This window comes from Cyanistes caeruleus, chromosome 8 (genome assembly GCF_971803275.1).
Source record: "Cyanistes caeruleus chromosome 8, bCyaCae1.hap1.1, whole genome shotgun sequence".
Taxonomy (NCBI): domain Eukaryota; kingdom Metazoa; phylum Chordata; class Aves; order Passeriformes; family Paridae; genus Cyanistes; species Cyanistes caeruleus.
Window position 1 is genome coordinate 17,606,400 of NC_141708.1, and position 16,823 is coordinate 17,623,222.

Below are 16,823 nucleotides of genomic sequence, written 5' to 3' on the forward strand. Positions count from 1 at the left end.
AGGAGAGCAGATTTGATGTTGGGGTCTCCATCACATCCACCTGTCAATGACTTCAAAGGATCTCCAGACGTGTCAGTGAAAGCAAGCTCCATGCTGGCAGTGACCCAGCCCCGTGGGACATTGTGTGTGCCTCCACTAACACCCATTCACCTTGCAGAAATGCTCTGCACAGCCCTGATCCCTAATTTCAACTCTCAGACATCACTTTTAGAGAGGTCTTTCCTTGTCTTAAGAGCAAAATTAATGCTAAAACCCAAACAAATTCCAGAATGCCTGTATTCTCTAAAACAGCACCTTCCCAACCTTTTCTATCCTTCACTTGCTTTATTTATATTTACGTGTAATTGAATTTTAAAAAAATTCACCTTCCACAGGAACAGACACATTGCACACAGAATTGCATATTTACTGCTGCTTACTGTTGGGCTTCAAGAGGCAAAGCACCTCCAGCATTTGCTTCTCAAAGGATCAGAGCTGCAGATCCTCTTGCAGTGATTCCAGAGCAACTTCTCAGCTTGAATCTTTGCAAAACATTAGCACAAGACATACCAGTGTATGACTGGACAGTGATTCAGAGATTTTGTCTGATCTCATTGTCAGTTCTTAGGAGAAAGGAGGGAAAGGGGGAAGGGAGAACTGGATTGAAGTCAAAGTCATTAATATCCTTCTACTTGAAGAATGAGCCCTGGGGGAAGAAGCAAGGTCAAAGTTACATTGAAGTAGTGAGTTACAATAGCCACCAGGCACAGCTAAAGTCACAAAGCAATATTTTTGCCTTCTTTTTCCCCGCTCAAAACTCAAAAACTCTTGCCCGAACAAAATTAAGTATTGGGGCAGAGACAAATCCATATTTGTGATCCCTGATTCTGAGGCAGAGTGAAGCAAACTGCAGGGTGGAGCTGGCTGAAAATGAGCTCTTCTGGGCTTTAGAGATGTCATCAATCCTGTGCCACAGAGTGTGTGCATCCTGTTAGAGCTCCACGAGTGCTGCTGCAAGTGTGGTCACCTCTGGGCAACTTGTGAGCTGCAGAGCATCCTTAATTAGTAGAAAGTGAGATGTTCAGGATCTCTGAATCAAGCTACTGGACTTGTCCTACACTTGGGAGAGAGGGTGCTTGGTAAACAGTTCAAAATGAGGAATTCTCCTAAAAGCTGCTCCTTCTAACCTGTTATTAAACCAAGAACTCCTTTCCCATACCACTGTCTAGATCTGACTTGTTGTGAGACCTTTGGGAAGAATGCCTGCACTGGCAGGTCCTTGAGAAAGCAGTGTGAAATGTATTTTCATGGATACCTGCATTTCTCACAGCTCTGGGGGGCACATCTCCATCTGGTGGTCAGGCCAGGGAAGAGAGGCTTACAGACCATGCTCCAGCTTGTCCAGTTCTGAGCATGCCTGCTCTGCTTCAGAGGCTTTGGCTTCTCCAGCTGCACATTGACACAGAAACATTTCCCAAACTTCCAGGGGGTCCTGTTATGTCAGAGAAAGGCCTAAAGATTCTTGGCCGGACACTCCGCTGTGAGCTACAGCCCAGATTCCACCCACTCAGCTCAGCCAGAGCAGGAGGGGATCAAATTGTCATCTCAACATCTGGTTTGAATACAGTAAAAGAGATGCTGTGGTGTCACACACACGCACATACATACACACACATTCAAGGGCTTACAAGTATCAGGTTGTGGTGACATCCCAGTGGTTTCAGGAGGTGGAGGTGTGAGTGAAGGGAAAATCTGGCTGTCCATCAACTCCCAGCTACTATTTACTTGGCTTTCCTTAATAGTAAGTATAGAAAGTAATATCAAGCAATGCCAGCATTAATGTCTTTATCTCCTCAGCATCCCTAAGAGGCAGGATAGTGTTGTCAGTCTCACTCCACAGCTGGAGAACCAAAGGCCAAGTGTGGCCAAAGCTAGTCAGCCCAAACCCTGGGCAGGCCAGAGGCAGAGTGAGCAGGCAAACGTGGGTCCTCCACCCCTCAGCACAGCCCGCTTGCTGACTCCACACTTACTGACTCTGGAGCCTGGCAGCCTTCAGAGCAAAGCTACAGCCCAGTATAAATACTGTAACACAGTCTAATTCCCCAAGCTTTGTGTAAAGAGGTATCTCAGCCAGGGGACACACTCAGATACCTCAACAGGAAAGCTTTGTGTTGTCACCAAGTACAATGATGAATTACCTGCTAGAAGGCGGTTTTCATCCTGCACGGCAGATGGGGAACAAGCCGTAAAAACAGCTCACAAGAGTATGGAGGGGAGCGGGGCTGGGTCCTCCTGCTGAGCAGGCACATTGCATCACCTGCCTCAAGGTCCTGGCCCCAGACTGAGCATTTTGAGGGGCAGCCAAAAGAGGAGAGTGGAAATGGGTGGGAAGGTACTGAAAATGGCAGGACTTCATGCAATATAAGCGAACACATTTGGAATGGAAAAAGCAGCTCTAATCAAATGGTACTCTGAATTTCCCTCTAGACACAGGGTATTAAAAATAATCCCAGCTGAATTTTAGCCACCTCTCTCACAGCACCTCCCAGCTGCTTCAAAAATACCAGCTCTGTCTGGGTGGAACTGCAGCCACGCATGATTTTGGGCTCCTAACCTGAGTGCAGGAAGGGTGATAGAATTTCCCTGGTCCATCTGTCCAGGAGGGTCTGCCACATCCAGGTTTGTGACTGCAATGCCAACTGCCAAGTGGATAAGACACAGTGAAATGAAGCACGAGGAGAAGGGCTCTGACCACATTTTAAGAAGATTTAGCATAAGTTACGTGCACTCCAGTGCCTATAGGACTCATTTTACCCTCAGGCTCTCCAAACCTGGGACAAAAATTTAACAGGAGGGCATGGATTTCTTATGGAGCCAGAGAAAGCACAATCTGCAGGCTCACTGGAAGACCCAGGACATCTCAAGGATCATGTTTAATCACAAACAGTTTTCACAGAATTTGCACCTTTCCTCTGGTGGAGGAGACTTGCAAGTCTGGCAGCATGGGAATTGGGGAACGCAAATCCAAGGCTTTATGGCTGCCAGGGAATAGGACACAGTTTTGGGTGCAAAACAGCTCCTGACTGGCTCTCTTGGGTTTTAAGTGATTTACACTGCAACTTCTACATTTTTAAGTTATATGAAGTTGGCCAGGCAAAATCTCCTGCACCAGGCTCCACTGATCTTCAGACACCAGAAAGCTTTTCATTTTTTAACAAATTTTCTCCCAGGGACTGCAAGATCTAATAGGCACCTGGCAGATGACAAATGAGCCCATCCCTGGCTGGAATGCTGCTCTTTGTCAGTTGTCTTTGTCCCCCTCTCAGTCTCAAGACCAGGATCCCTTCCAACTTTGAACCCTGCCAACTCCTAACACTGTGCAGAAATCCCCAGGGGAGGCGGAAACCACTCTCTCCAGCAGACTCCAAGTCTCTAGCAAGTTCCGAATTTTTGAAGGTGTTAACCTTATTTGAAAGGGGAAGCAAGTAACAGGGCTAGTCCATGGCAAAAATAATCAGGCTGGGTGGGAATTACAGCTCCTTTTGACGGGGCCACACAATCCACTCAGCAACAAACCCATTGTTAATCTCCCACCTATTTCCTGCTGCAGAATTAATTGTCGGGTGCTACTTGAGGGAGGCAGCTGCCAGAGGCGGGCTTTTCCTTCCAACCCAGCAAGGGCCACTGCACATCATGCTGCTCTGAAAAGCTCCTTTCTGAGGACTTGGCCAAAGGACAGTTTCCAATTCTGGTTGCTCTATTTCAGGCAGAGCACGTACACCCACCTCGGGCTCACTGCCTCATTGCCTCAGATTCTGCTGAGGAAAATTCTCATTGACCTCCATCTTCTGGTACGTCATCCTCGGAGAGCGACTGATGGGCTCAGCTGTGATGACACAGCTCAGCCTGTGCCCTGCTCAGACCCTGACAGTCCCCAAGGCAGCCTCTGCCAGAGATGCAGCCACATGCCCCCACCAACCCCACCTGCCATGGGCTCAGGGGGAGGCTCTCAGCAGGGGAACCCCCAGGAGAAGCTGCAGCCACTGTCCTTGCCAAGCTGACCATGTGCTGGGGGGAGGAGGAGCATGGCCTTCATGCTCTCAAGAGAGGTTTCCCAGCATGGATGTGGTGAGAACACATCTGGGTAGCAAGACTCACCCATCAAGGCTCACCCAGGAAGGCTCACCCATCAAGGCTCACCCATCAAGGCTCACCCATCAAGGCTCACCCATCAAGGCTCACCCAGGAAGGCTCACCCATCAAGGCTCACCCATCAAGGCTCACCCATCAAGACTCACCCATCAAGGCTCACACAAGTGCATAGAAGTACCCGCCTGGCACCGTTCCTCCTTGGTAATCTTAGGAATGTCTTTCTGGCACGAGTGAGAAGCTTTTCATAGAGGACACATAGGGCATGGGAACAAAGAAGGCATGCACAAGAGACAGCCTCAGGCGGTGCTAGACAAGGGGTGCAGAGAATGTGACAGAAATTCAAAGTCTCATGCTGGAGACTTTGCAAAGAAGCAGCAAACCATTGCTAACAAGCAGCTCCTTCCAGTCCAAGGCCTCACACAGGCTCCTGAGCCTGTCACTCCTGCCAGCTGTACTCTGGTGTGACAAATCCAAATTTTTAACATACCAGCGTGCCTTCCCCACCTTTCCTATACGGATTGCTCATTGTTCTCTCACTCCTCACGGCTGGCAATTGCTTCTTGCAATGTAGATGTTAAAGAGTCACAGGTTTCCTGAAAACTTTAGCACAGGCTGTGAAACTAAACAACACGTGCTGTACAATAAGTCATAAAGCATGTGTGAAAAATAGTTGACACAGAAACTGTCATGGAAACCAGTGCTACTAGAGCACACACAGCCACAGAGCTCCCATTAAAGGCTGCAAAGTTGAACACAGATTCTAATCACTAAGGCAGAATATATTAAATTTACCATCATGCCCCATTCAGTCTTTACAGCAAGTCAGCTGAAAACTACAGCCATTTCCGCTGGCAGTGCTGGATGGTAGTTACTAGTAATTAAATTACCAGAAATATTCTCACAGAGAAATTCTTTTCATCTTGTGTGCCCTTGAAATTGTTTTTACTGACTAGGGACTGGTTTTCTCCCGGGGAGTAAGTCTATTTCAAATACACATTTCTCCACCTTGGGTTTTATTCTCCTACCAACCCTCCCTGAGCAACAATACCTTGCAAGCAAGAAAAAGCCCAGGCTGGAAAAAGAAACGTGGTGAAACCAGATTAAGCTGTTCAAGCAAGATAAAGAGAGACAGACTGAAAGCTACACAATACCCTGCAAGGATTACAGGCATATCCCACACTGTGATCAAACCTGTGGTTCTTAGATACCAGCTAGAAGGAAGCTACTGACCTAAAAATATTCACAATATTCACCTTTTGGCTGCTCACGGGTAGAGAAGGAGTGGAGGAACCTCGCCCTCTGTTGTGGAGCAAGAGCTGTAGAGCCTTTCCTCATTCCCCAGCCTGGCACATTTCTCAGTGGCCTCGCTGGCTGGGCTACAGACGTGGGTGTTGCATGTTCTTCTGTGCTGGGGAACACCAGAACTCATCCCTGGCAGCAGCATTTACAGCCAAGAGCAATGCTGAGCTGCCTGGTGTGGTCCAGATGGAGGCGCAGGATTCTATTTTTTCCCTCCACCACTTTGTTAAAAATATTTTGATGTATCCAGGGGCCAGAGATGTGAGTGTAAGTATATTTTTTCGTGCTCTCTCTCAGGGCCTGGTCTTTATCTCAGTGACTTCAGTAAGCTTCACAATTGCACTGGTTCAGGCTATGAGGAAAGCCAGCTTTTTCTGCTGACTCTACAAACATATAACAAGGCTTTTACTGACCTATAAAGGAAGCGTCTAGGCCAGAGTTGTCAAAAATAGGGCACCAGCAAACTTATTTCACCTTATTTTTAAGCCACTCAAATACCATAGGTTGGAAAGTTCATCTAGTGCTCAAATGTTTATAGGGATCTTATTTTGCTCAAGAGGCTGTAGAAAGAGAAATGGTGGAGGAGAAAATAAAATCCTTATGAAGAAAAATTATGACTGGTTGAAAATTCCTGATGAAGAAAAATTAGGGTTGGTTGAAAAAAATTGTCAGAATTCTTTTTCTGGACAGAAGTCAGGTCCTTAAGTGAAATTTTTAGAACATATGAAAAATGTGTACTTTCTATAGAAAAGAGAGAATTTGTCATAACCTTTTGACTAAAAAGTATTTGATTCTGCCAGATGCTCCTGGTTAACTCTTCTTGGTTTATAGGTGAAAAGTTGCCTTGTTTCACAGGGAGATGCAAGAGGAAGAGACAGGGTCAGGTAGGAAGTGTCCAGTTACAGTTCTACAAAACATACTAGAGAATGACTACTAAATGAAAAAGAAAAAAGAATCTTGAAAAGCAGATGAGACAAGAAAGGGTAAAATGAAAGCATAGTTACAGATTTAATAATGCACATAAGAAGGACAAAGTCAGTGCTTTTCTAAGGTAGGAGTCAAAATGAGGTCTTTGGCCATGACTGGGGCTTTTCCATTGCCTTCTTTAATGACAAGATCACAAACCACTTTTCCTACAGTTCTGTTCACTACACATACCTTTTTATTATACTCCAGCACATCAAACTACAATATGCATGTTTTTTATGACACATAAAAGGTGCAAGCCTAGCTAACACAGATGGCTACATGACAGTCATGATGGGAAAAGGACAATATTTGCCATTAAACAAAGTCTTCAGTACATAAATATTGAAGTGTGACACAAGATCAAGCCACAGCTCATCAGATTGGGTGTAGCTTTCCCTCAGACCACTGAAAACTTTAGATTCAGATGCTGCTGACCCCACATCAACCTAGGCTTGTTTCTTCAAATGAAGGATGTCAGCTCTGGCTCCAAAGAAGGCATTATCTCTTCACTTGCTCCTTCCCTTCATGGAGAGATGAGGAGGTAACTGTATTTCTGACATTTCCCATTTAAAGTTAAAATTCCTCTACTGATGCTGCCAGGAGTATACAGAAGAAATCACATTAGCTCTACCATGTCAATACAATGGGACCAATTTACACCAATGGAACTTGTGACCCGAACTGACACACACCTTAGCATTTTTTCCTGTGAGATAGACCCCAGAAATGCCAATTTTATCTCCCAAGCTTGACAAAAGCAGCTTAAAGGCTTTCCCATCACACTCAAAGTGAGAGCTGATAAGGCTGAAAATCCAGAAATTGCTTACTTTACAACTCTGAGTCTCTTTCAGGCTGACCTTCTGCCCTGAAAGTCCAAAACTCCTCACCAACAGCTATATTTAGGCAACTAAAGGGCTGGAACATCTGGAAATAATAACAGCAGTCACACTTGGAAATGGCATTTATACACCACTGTCCAGAAAACATCACCATGCTGCAAAATCTTTCCAAAGTCCACTTGGTAGTTTTCAGACTGGAAAATTACCTGCTAGACAATCTGTGCATGACCAGAGGTGATGAGTGATAATCACATGTACAAATAGCCCAGTTATTAAAAAAAAATAAATCTTAAAGTTCAAAGCTTAAAATGTGACCTGTCAAAATTTAATAAATAAATAGATAAATAAACAAATAAAAAAAACCACAAATAAAACAAAACCAAAAAAAAAAAACTAAAAACACACCATAAAAAAAATCTTTTAAAAGTGTCCCAAGCTTTATTCAACCAGAGTATTTTTCATGACCTCCTAGAGGTGTATTTCAACATTACCCTTCCAGCAAGGAAAATGCAAAGCCATCAAGACCTGACCAATGTCTGAGAAAGAGGAAATCAAACTGAAGGGTATTTTCACCTCCCAAGCTGAGCAGCATGTGAAAAAACAAACAAGCAGCCTTCCGGATCTCACAGTGATTTCTTTTGATTGCTTCCTTTTAAAGGGGTTTGCAAAGCTAAATGGACCTTTGGGTCAATATCAGCAGCATTAGTTGTTTGTCCAGCCTGCTCTTCATCACAGCTTGCCTAGGGCTGTTCATGCTCAACTCATAAGCAAAATAACTAATCTCAGGTAAAAGTTCTTTGCAGATAATCAGAATTCTGTTGGTTAACCCTCAGAGTCCTTGAGAATCCCTAAATGATTTGGTAGTGTAGAAAAATAACTAAGAAGCCTACTTCATACAGCCACTAGAGCAGGAGTAAATGTGGGATCTTGCTTGTCTGTGAGCTGGATGCAGACATTAGCTGTTGTAAAGTCCTCTTTGTTCAACTTTCCTCCACAAGGAATGGGTGATAGCTTGTTGGAGGCAAAGGCTAAGCTTGTAGTGAAGTGCAAAAACAGCAGGCTAAAGTTACTCAAGTGGGGGTGAATAGCTGTACCTGCAGACACAGCCAGGGCAACCAGGTCATTTTAGTATGATGGACTGAGCCTTGCAAGTAACTTCATGCTGTGGTCAAGAGGTGAAGTACAGACAGGCAAGAATTCATTTGCATCCAGACATACCAGTACACTGAGTATTTAAAAGCATTTGATGTGTCACACTGACACATGAGGTAAAGAACTGCCCTTGGATGAGATTTACAGATTCAGATTTACATCTCTGGCCCTGCCTGCTTACAGTCATAGCAATTCCATGTGATAATTAAATGCCTGTCACACTAGTACTAATTCCTGGACTAGTAGGAGCATCCTGAATTTGGCAGCACACCATCAACACAGGCAGCAGACTGTAAGACTGTGGGACATGTTAGCACTTACAAAAGTCAACATGCAGGCATGTACCAGCCCCTACCACAGCTGAAAGCAAAGGCTGGGCTCCTAAGTCAACAGCATGTGCACACTGAGTGCTGGGATCAATGCCAAGGTCACTGTGAAACTGTGATCCAGTGATCCTCTGAGCTGCTGACCCCCTTACCCTTTGTCACCATCATCCAATGCAGTTTTGCTGAACCCTCACACATGAAGTCAACACCATCTTATCGTCCTCCTTTCTGCTGGGTATGTGGTCAGCAATAAAGGATGCCATCCCAAGAGGATGCCATGTAACTCATGCTCCCCTTGAACCACACTTAGTCTTCAACCTCCCCTTGCAAGTCTGCAAGGAAATGTGAAGGACTGGTTTAGATAAGATTGTTTCCTTGAAGGGAACTCTGAAAGGAATCTGAAATATTTTCAATTGCATGGAGCTTAAAAAAATACCAGAAAAGCAGCACCCTCTGAACAGTCTTGGTGCTCACTGCAAGGGGCACAGCCTGCAGAGGAAGGGCAGATTACATATTACTGAGTTAGTAGATCCAGGTTCACCCAGCAACCTTTGGCCACCTGTGATGTCACACTACGTCTTCAGCTCACCTGGGTGACTCTACAGTGTCTGTGTGCTTGCCCCATGCTTTCCAAGTGCCGAGGTCAAGCTGAATTCCCACTGCCTCTCTGATTTCGGCTCTAGGCTCACTTAAAAACCCAAAGCTGTATCATGTAGCATGCATTCTTTAATTTTAAAACTAACTTCTGAGGGGACAAAAGGTGAAATAAAGTAGGGAAGTAGTAGGGAAAGGCAAAGGAAATTGCTTTACTGAAACACATTTTATTAATTTTGGTACTGTCTCCTTTTCAGCTGGCCAAATGATTGTTAAGGCTGTTTCAAGTCCTGCAGAGGAGTTTGTGGAGACTGAAGTGATATGCACTTGTCACGACTCAGTCAGTCAATTTAAGGTTCCCATGCATCAGCCTCTGAGCCAGCAGGGAACTTCATGACTCCACTAACAAAACCAATAATTAGAATTACAGAGAGTGACAGCTATGAAAAATAAACAGCAACAAAGATTAAAGACTCCAAAGCTGCCCAGCCAATGGGAGCTAAAGTTTATGTATGCAGTTTAAGAAAGACCTTGTAGAGGTCCCCTGTGGTCTTTTGGCAATTTGATTTAATTTAGTCTGTTCCTCCAACAAATAATTTTTAAATTAAAAGAGAGGGAGAAAAAAGAAACCAACCCAAACACTGCAGTGCATTTGTCCAGTGCTCAGACTTAGTTGATTACAGCTCTCTAGCTTCCAGGAAATCTTGGAAAGCTTCAAAAGCCAGATGACTGTTACTGGATCCACAAAATCTTTTTTGCTATGTTTCTCCCTTTGCTTGACCCCAGTAGGACTCAGCACATCAGACAGGGAGGCAGAAGTCCCCTGTCTCTGTAGGAAGTGACCATAACCATACACACAGCCAAGGTGTGGTACACAGGGCTCCATACAGGTAGGGCAGGAGGAGCTGTTCTGGTAGAGCCCCTGCACCATTAAAGAAGCAAGAGAAGGATTTAAACACACACTTTCAACCCAAACAGTAGAGCAATTATTACTTTTACACACAGGTCAACTAACAACACTGTTTTCTTCTGGACCTCTTCTTTGGGCACTTGGCCTTGCCTTCCTCTGGTCCACACAGCCTCTGATCAGGCAAGACATCAGACACTTCCAAGGACATACCTCTTTCTTTTCTTGCCTGATTTTCATAGCCTGAAACTCTCACCTCCTCCTCTGCAGAGGTGTGTATGTGTGTGTGTGTGTGTGTGTGTGTGTGTGTGTATGTGTGTGTGTGTGATTGCCCCATCCCCTGACTTTTCTCTCCAGTTCTGGTCATGCTAAGGACAATCTTCAAAGCCAGCCATGCAAACATCACCTTTCTCTGTTGTCCTAACTCACCTTTTTCCAGCCCAAGACTGCAGCAATTTTAACACACAGATATGCACTGCAATGTGCCAAAAGGGAATGAAAGTTAAAGACGTAGAACGAGCCAGAAAAGCAGATCCTATCCTGACACACATACAAACTGCAGCTAAACATTGCAGTAAGAAATGACATGTCTCCAGACACCTTCTCAGCCTGGAGGGTTACGCTGCCAGAGTGCTGTTTCTCTTCTGAATCATAGAGCAGTCATAGCTACAGAGTGCCAAAATCAAGAAGAAAACACATGAGAAAGGTTACCAAAGCTTATCTGGCATGGATGTACAAGCAAAAAATGTTATGCTTTAAAAAAATTGTTTTCTTTTACCAACAGAACAGGACTTTGGTGTTTAAACCACCACCAAGCAATTTCAGTAGTAGGGTGACTGTAGAACTTTGCTGGGACATTGATTTAATGAATAAGGTATCTCAATAAACCAACACCATTTCATGAAACACCTGTTCTTGTCTGCTTCCTATACAAGTTTTGGCATGATTAACTCATGCTTAGCATAGCCCAAAGCATTACATTGAGAATTAAAGGGATGAGTTAACCAACACCATCAGAAGCCCTAAATTCTCATTCAAGTCGACTCTGGTGGGCTACATGCCCTTTGGAAGAAGTCAATGTATATTCTTTTTCAAAGCACTTAAGAAATCACTTTACAATTCATTTTTATCAGGAAAATAACCAGACAACTAATGAGTTTCAGGTTTCAGTTGTTCCAAGTCACTTATCTTTTTCTATATTAAAATGGAATAAAAAGAGAAGCAGTCATTTTTTTGCAGTATTTCAAGGGTTGCTTCATGCAGAAAAAACAGTGCCAACATTTTGAGTCAATATTACAACAATCAAGTCCCTCACTATACTAATGATCTGCAAGCAAGTATCACTTTACATCCTCCTCCATATATTATCTCCCTTACACCTAATCAATGCCATTGTGATCTCAAGGTGATTTGTAGAATCCCTTATTATTTGTCGGTGGGAGGGAAGGGCCAGAGTCTTCGGGGACTCCTTCATGAGCCAAAAGAATACTCATCAATTGGTAACATTTAGAGCCTCTTGCAATCATTCTTTACAAATTCCACTCTAATTGCTAGGCTGCCACGGACCACGCTGCGTGCCAGCAGTTCCCGGTAACAGGCTTCTGCACATGAGGAGTGAAAGAGATCTGGCAGTAAGTGGTAGGTAGTGTCAGTGGCTTTCCTGAGTAATTTCCTGAGTTCCTACAGAAAATGAACCTGTAAGACAGCTGCCTTAGAGTTCAAGAGGCATAATCAGACACAGATGTGAAACAAGGGCAGCTCTTTGAGCTCAGTGAGAGGAATACTTAATTTTGAACACACTGCTGCATTGGTGGCTAATTACTTCAAATAAAATTGGTTGTGTGCTGTTTGTCAGGGCTCTGAAGTCATTAACTCCCAGAACACAGATAACAAAACACTTTGCCTGTCCCACCTGTGCTGTCATCAAGAAAAATCTGCTCATGTTGAGATTCTTTTTTAAAGGTGTCTTATCAAAACAACTCACTAAAAGTATTTCCACCACCCTTCCTAACTACAAGTCCTGCTCTGACCGTTAGGGACAGCCCTGTCCTGCTCCTTGGATCTGTCTGTAGGTGCAAAGGCCAGTCAACACTGAAATATGCAAGCCTAAGTCCAGGTTTTCAGAAAAGTAACCCCCCACCTGTTCCAGTGATGGAGCACTGAAGAGTCAGCTCTAAAAGCCTTGGAAGATGGAGCACCCACTACTGGGCACAGCTGAAGGCCAAGGAATATTAACTGTTATGAAAGTTGGATGTTCTCTAGTGAAGGCCACCCTTCAGAATAGCAGTAGAGGAGTGGCTCAGACAGACAGAACATGCACCATCATACCTGGAATACTGCTCCTTCATAAAGAACACTGTTTATGACTTCAGATGGAGTCTCTTCAAGCAATTCAAGGGGCTGAGATGTGCAACTACAGCATTGTAGTCTTCCACCAAGTTGATTGTTTCCAATGAAGTGTTTCTTACCTTGCCTTTTTCCCCTCCACTCTTAGTTAAAAGAGCGAAGATATTGTCTAAGCCTTGTTCAATCAAGAGGGAGAATCCTATTGACCACAAAGAATGGTGCATCAGTCTGTTTACAAGGACACATCATTGCTTTGATTCCAGAAGCATGAGCATACTGAAGTTGCTTACATAATATTTACAGACGGGTTTACTCCTAGGAAAAAAAATCCTGAATGAATCCCGTAACACTTCCCTTTTTTTGTGAATCTTAAAGATAACTTCTTTGACACCATTTAATAAAAATGGTTATTTCTTATTAAAATAACCATATCCTTGAATGAGTACATTGAATCTGTATTTGAAGTGACAGATCTTACATGTTTTGCTCTTCTTCAGTGAGAACATTTTTCTGCAGCATTCCTCTTCCCTTCCTACAAGAGGAAGCTTGTAAGTGGAGGGTGGGATTTTTTTTGCTAGGCTTTTTACTCACCAAGTGAAGACACTGCTCAGTCCCAGTATCCTGATTGTCTGATCTGTTGACCATAGGGATAAATAAGAAGAGAACCTGCTGGCCTTCTCTTTAATCAGTACTGCACTCCCTGAGAAGGCCAGAAGACAGGCAGGATCAGAAGAGAGAAGCTGTGGTCATTGCAGGTCATGGCTATATTTGCTATCTGGCTTTCTTCCAAAGCAATACCTTCTCTTGGATCAGAGTCTATTTTGCATTCTGAAAATACTCTCAACAACACCATTTCCTTTTCAAGTTATTTTTTGTGCAGCCCTTTGGGAACCTCTGCTGCATGCTGGCCAGCATGTGTACATGAGCACGCACATGCCTGGCTCTCACACCACCACCCAGGGCAGCTCAGAGCCTTCCCAACAGCTTCTCACCTCTGCAACCTCTAGTAAGTCTTGACTGGCTACTCCATGCCAGGCAGTTGCAAACATGTGGCAATAGAAACAACTACTGATCTCGTAAACCCAGATCTAAAGCATCAAAACTATACTCAGAACTATAAGCTAGATATCTATCTCAATCTCTCTCTCTCTCTCTCTCTCTCTCTCTCTCTCTCTCTCTATATATATATATATATATATATATATATATATATATATATAAAGTATATATGCTATCAAAACTCACTCAAAACTGTACCTTTTTTTTCTGGACATCACGCACAGCTCAGCCACGGCAACATCACATTGTGAAGTAAAATCACACAGGACCCCTCTCCAAGTGGTTGAAATAGAAGCCACCCTATTACCAGCACTTGTACCACTTCAGCCAGGCCTGCATGGCATTTTTGATATGGATTTTAATCCACAGACACCTCATACTTATTAGCCAAGGTGCTCTCCCAGAGGTCAGACTGTAGATACCATGAAGGCAGAGAAGAGCTACGTTCCCATCTGGCATCCTCTGGCCTAGGATCTCCAGTTCAGCTGTCCTAATTCTGCTCTTGCTAAAGCCAAAGAAGACACAGTCTGCACAGTATTCCTTTCACTTCCAGTTCAGACAGCAGACTTAGCAAACAGTCTCAAACCCTCCAGATGACAGTAACATTGGGTCACAGCTGACCACTTCTCCATGTAGGAAATGGAAGATTAAAGATCTCTCGGGTTCCCCAGCAACAAAAACATGGAGCATTTCCTTCAGCCCCACACTTTATTTTCTCAGAGGATGTTTACCCACACGCTGCCAGAGCTAATGATGTGCTGCAGGTTTGGAGACTTGTCATGAACCAGCCATAGGATGAATCGAGGAGCAGATTGCAACTGCATGGTGTTTCTGAAGGTGAGGAATGGCTCAGTGAGTAGGAGCAAAGGACATTGATTAATCTTACTTAAAAATTACACAGCTTACTTGTCCCCACAGAGTATTTCTGTTGTACCAGAAAAATTGCAGCTTGAAACACGAGACATCACATTCTGTATTTAAAAAAGCCTCTGTATTTTTTCAGCCACCATGGAGCTAGGTCAGGCAATGTTTCTATGGATGCTGGACTGAATGTAAAAAGACAAGGCTGGTGACTTAGTTGCTGCCTTCTGAGCAATGACCTGTTCCCCTTTTAGAAAAGAAAGAGAAAAGCTGAGCTTGAGCCAAAAAATTTACAGTGATACTGTAAACTCTGATGCTGTTTTTTGGGTTGCAGAGGCAGCCAAGCCACTCTGGTATCTATTCAGCATCCTACTGCTGGAAAATGTCATTTTCTTGAACTTTAGATTTTCTGTTGGAAAACAATGCCAGTAGAACTGACCCTGCAGAAGAGGAGGGAATCATGGAGGGAATCAAGAAGAAGCATTACACTTCAAAATATTCCCTGCATCTACTTGGTTCCTCATACTCCCCTTTTCTCCAACAGACCACACTAACCTCCCAGCTGTCTCTTAATTGCTTCAAATAGAGGCACTCTGAGCTGCACCTTTCCTATTTAAATGCCCTCCCTAAAGCACAGCTAGGATATATGACTGATTATTTCTTTATACTTCTCTTGTGGTTTCTGCACCTAGCACTAATCTGAGCCACTGTACTGAAGGAGAGCACAGACTCCCTCAACAGTTCAGGATACTTGATTGTCTCTGCTTGTGTCACAGATGTCAATATTACAGACCTTTCCCTGGACACTGCTCTCATCCCAGTCTGCTCTCAACTGCAGGTCCCTCACATTTTATTTCTGCTCTCAACTCTACCTTAAATACAATCTCTCATGGAAAATGATTTCCAAACACCTTTGAAGTACATCTGCAGCAAAGGCTGCCAAATGAATGTGCTCTGTGGTTTAGATGCTCAGAGTGCCCCAGCTGAGGCAGACCAAAGGAAAAGGGAATAACAATTTCATCAAATGAGATGCACAGAATTACACACCTCTTCAAATGAGGCCATTCTTATCACAACAGGCAAATCCCACTAATAAATTTAATTTCCTGTGTGCGTGGGCAGCTTCTTAGCAATATTAGAAATCTTTTGGTTTCTTTCCCAAAGAGTGGATGGACAAAGTGGGGAAAATGTAATTTCAGGAAACAAATCTTCAGGACCACTGCAGAATCTGTAATCCATGAAGCTTTCTGAAAACCGCTTTCACAGCATGCATCTTTCAATACCCATTACACAGACACTGCAGAAAACGTCTCCCCCACCATGTGGGATGCCCACAGATAAATGCCATCTCTCCTTCACTTCCCACCCTCCCTGTCTTTGCCTCCACACCATGCTGCATAGGGAGCAGCAGAAACAGCCACTACAACGATCACACTTCTACTCATGGTCTTGCCTGGAGCAGCTGGGACTCCCCAGGATCTGAGGGACAGTGAATTCCTTTTATTTGATACCTATTTCTTGAGCTACCACTTCAAATGTACAGTTGAAAGTGGCCTTATTGTAAAAGCTCTTTTCCCACAGCACTCCTAAAGCTCTTCCACCTAGATTTATGTTCCTCCTGTTAAAGAAATGCAATAGCCCGTACTGCTAATGGTGAATAAGCCATGGTTGTGTTTCAGTAAAAGTTTAGCTCTTGACAAATAGAGATAGTCAGATTGTTATATATATGATGTGAACTGGAGAGTTATGCAATGCTAAATGGTTTAATGAGCTGGAAGAAAGCTCTCCTTAACTATTGTTTTTGCAGGCCTACTAATATCTATAATTCATCTAAATAATTGATAAATGGAAGATCCATAGCAGCCAAGTAATCCTGGCCATTCCCACCTGACTAGCAAAACCAAAAAAAAGATGATTAAACAAAATGTCTGAACCTGTTGATAGTGATAAAACTGTGTGAGTTGAGATAGGATCTGATCTAGCATAGTCCATGGAGACTAGGAATTCTCTATCCCACCAGGAATGCTAGATCCCACCAGGACAAATTGTGGTTTGGCTGGCAAGACAAGTAGCTACATTACTCTCGATGGAGATGCAGTGGCAGAAAATAAAACTGCTGGTTCTAAATTATCTGCTGCTATTGCTTATACACAGCTTTCTGGAATGCAGAGTTCTGTAGCCTTCTTGGCCAGTCTGTGTCAGCCATCATTTGAATTTCTGTCAAGACCAAGGCTCATAAGAAGATGGATGTGCCCCCATGCCTCCCAAACCATATTCCAGCGAGAGGAGCTTTTAAACTGTTGAATTAGACATGAGAAAGAAGTATGTCAGGAAAACATA

At 43.7% G+C, this 16,823-nt stretch overlaps 1 long non-coding RNA gene across 1 annotated transcript; it reads right to left on the reverse strand.

Moving 5' to 3' along the window:
* Positions 1–304: 304 nt before the first annotated feature.
* Positions 305–12,518, reverse strand: LOC147651900 (uncharacterized). The gene is made up of 2 exons (XR_015289941.1): positions 1,295–12,518; positions 305–521 (listed from the first exon to the last, which is right to left on the reverse strand). It is a non-coding gene; the product is annotated as an uncharacterized LOC147651900 (long non-coding RNA).
* Between the last annotated feature and the right edge of the window lie 4,305 nt (positions 12,519–16,823).